Genomic DNA, 3284 nt, shown 5'->3' with positions numbered 1-3284 from the left:
ACATGGTTTACTGCTTAAATATTGTTGTTTCACATGAATTTTGAAAATTCCTTTATTCGAAAAGAGAAGTTAATGATTTGTTTGATGCTAATGAGAATTTAAATCAATAAATGGTATTCCTCTTACAATGGCTGAGATAAAATGGTGAGAAAAGAAGAGTTTGTTAGACTAATATGTCTTTGTCTTCCTTTTAACCTCCCTCTCAACTTGGTGTTCTGTGTACAATGAGTCTACCTGAAACAGGAGTGGAAGCAGGTAGGTCTCAAGGCATCAATAATCAATAATATATTAGGCAGTGGGTCCTAAGAATTGCATTCTTTACATTATTGCATTTAGTCATTGTGACTACAGGTATTATTTATTAAGTTATGTCACATTTTAAATGATGAATTAAAAGCAAAACCTCAATATTTTATATTTTCTTATGCACCCAGTATAGAGTTAGGCACTTTTCCATAGATCTTTCTTTCTTATAGAGAATGAGTTATTCCATTTCAGTATTTAATTTCAAAGTTTAAAAGAAATATTCAATGAGGAGTTGTGATTTTCAAACTATTAAAGAGCATGTTATTCTTCTTCTGTTTGTATATGAGTTTGAGTCTGGCATGATCAATGAAAAATATCCTTTTCTTCATAACTTGGTTTCGGTTTCAGAATGCTTTTGGATAATTCACTTTAGGAACCACTACAAAATGATAAAAAGCTGATTTCAAATAAATACTATTTATTTTCTCTACTACTTAAAGATTCAGTCCTTTCCCCATATTAAAACTCTGGCTTTTTGATATTGTCAATAATTTATCTTCCTCTCATTTTTGCCTGTTCTCCATCTATTGTCTTGAACATATTCCTAATTTTGTATTCTCAATGATAATAACATAACTCAAAAAGATTGCATGTTGATGCAGCAATTTTTGATGAATATGACATTATTAGGTAGTCTGAATCAATGAAGTTTTTTTATAATTACAGATTTAAATAAGCAGTGATTTATCTTCAACTATTCCTTGGTAATCATGCAAAATCAGAGTTTTGTTACTGAGTTTATTCTCCTGGGACTTTCACAAAATCCAAAAGTTCGAAAAATAGTATTTGTTTTATTTTTTATTGTCTACATTGCAACTGTTGGGGGCAACATGTTAATTGTGCTGACCATCGTCTGCAGTCCTTCACTGCTGGGTTCCCCCATGTACTTCTTTTTGGCATTCCTGTCCTTCCTGGATGCATGCTTCTCCTCTGTCATCTCACCAAAGATGATTGTGGACTCACTCTATGAGAGGAAAACCATTTCCTTTGAAGGCTGCATGATGCAGCTCTTTGCCGAACACTTCTTTGCTGGTATGGAGTTGATTATCCTCACAGCCATGGCCTATGACCGTTATGTGGCCATTTGCAAGCCCTTGCACTACTCTTCCATCATGACTTGGAGACTGTGTGGCACTCTGATGGCAGTAGCCTGCACAGGAGGTTTCGTGCATTCCATCATACAAATTCTTTTCACCTTCCAGCTGCCCTTTTGTGGCCCCAATATCATTGATCATTTTATATGTGACTTGTATTCATTACTGAAGCTTGCTTGCAGACACTCACATCTTTGGCCTTTTGGTTGTTGCTAACATTGGATCTATTTGCATTATAATATTTTCCTTATTGCTTGTCTCCTATGCTGTCATCTTGTTCTCTCTTAGAACCCACAGGTCTGAAGGGCGAAGGAAAGCTCTCTCCACCTGTGGATCACACATTGCTGTTGTGGTTTTGTTTTTTGTCCCATGCATATTTATATATGCAAGACCTCCATCTGCTTTCTCTTTTGACAAAATAGTGGCAATACTTTACACCATCCTAACTCCTTTGCTTAATCCTATGATTTGCACTTTCAGGAATAAGGACATGAAAAATGCCATAAAGAAATTGTGGAAGAGACTAGTGATAGTTTCTACTTAAAAATAATATATTAAACATAAAATATAATACAAGGAATAAAGAAATTAGTATTTATTTATACAAAAACTTTATTTGAAATATATTATAGGAAAAGACATAATTCTAGAGAGAAAATACGAATGTGTGGAGTCAGGGTATTAACTTTCAACTTGATATCGCATTTTCACTTTAAATGGTCAACTCAATATCTTAATGTGTAACTTAAAGAAAATTTTAGGTCAGCCAAGCTCAGAAGACCAAAAATCGTATGTTCTCCCTCATATGCAGACTTTAGATCTAAGGTAAATGCAGCAATAAGGTTGGACTTGGATCACATGACAAGGGGAGAGCACATTTGGGTGATATAGAAATAGGTAGAAAACCCAAAACATTATAACATTTGATGTCCAACTCCAGAGGAACTAATACAGAAACCTTAAAGCAACAGAGGTTATCATGAGAAGGGGATCAGTAACCAGGGTAAAGATCAGCTGGAGATAAATCAACATGGGTCATAACACATGTACACAGAAGCAATGCTAGGAATATTTCTGTGTAGGCTATCCTCAACTCAACTAGCAAAAATGCTTTGTCTTCCTTATTAGGCTTGTCTCTTTTCTTCAACAAAACTAGTGATAAAGGTAGAATAGGACCTGCCTGGAAATGAGGGGGGAAGGGGAGACAGGGTGGGGGAGAGGGGCAGGGGGTAGAAATGACCCAATGTATGCACATGTGACTAAAAGAATTAAAAAAACTTAAAAGGAAGAAATTTTTATTTTATGATATCTTTTCTTTTTTTTTTTTTTTTTTTTTTTGGTGCTGGGATCGAACCCAGGGCCTCACGCATGCTAGGCAAGCGCTGTACCACCGAGCTACATCCCAGCCCTTTATGATATCTTAATACAATAAATTGGGAAGATATTTTATCTTTAAAAATTCTTGGGTTCACACTAAAGATTTTGAAAAGTCTTGTTATAAGAATATAACCATATATTAAGAATTAAGCAAAATAAACTATTTCAAATAAAAAGAAGATTTTATGCAGCACTGATCACAGTCACTCTGGTGACATACATCAGCACTTAGCAAAGGCAGAGATCAATTTATAGAACCTCAACTACAGGTATTCTTGTATAAGACCTTGTTTTTAAGGTTGGGCTGTTAATATCTAGTGTAGAATTTGAGTTTTTTCTTGACAGATAAAGCCTGATTTCCAAGTTTTACCTATGGATGTGTTGCTCTTGAGCTAGTTGACCACCTCATTCCAATCAACCATGCAAAAAGAGGTGGGGCAGATTACACAAGGAGTGAACTTGGAGTAACTGTTTTACTGTAATCAATGGGAATTCTTGTGACACTGC

At 35.1% G+C, this 3284-nt stretch overlaps 1 pseudogene; it reads left to right on the top strand.

Annotated features, from left to right (window-relative positions):
* Positions 1 to 980: 980 nt before the first annotated feature.
* Positions 981 to 1944, top strand: LOC109702185 (olfactory receptor 4C15-like; annotated as a pseudogene).
* Positions 1945 to 3284: the final 1340 nt, after the last annotated feature.

Source organism: Castor canadensis, chromosome 1, assembly GCF_047511655.1.
Source record: "Castor canadensis chromosome 1, mCasCan1.hap1v2, whole genome shotgun sequence".
Lineage (NCBI taxonomy): Eukaryota > Metazoa > Chordata > Mammalia > Rodentia > Castoridae > Castor > Castor canadensis.
The sequence above is the reverse complement of the archived record's forward strand: the minus strand, read 5'-3'. Positions and strand labels throughout refer to the sequence as shown.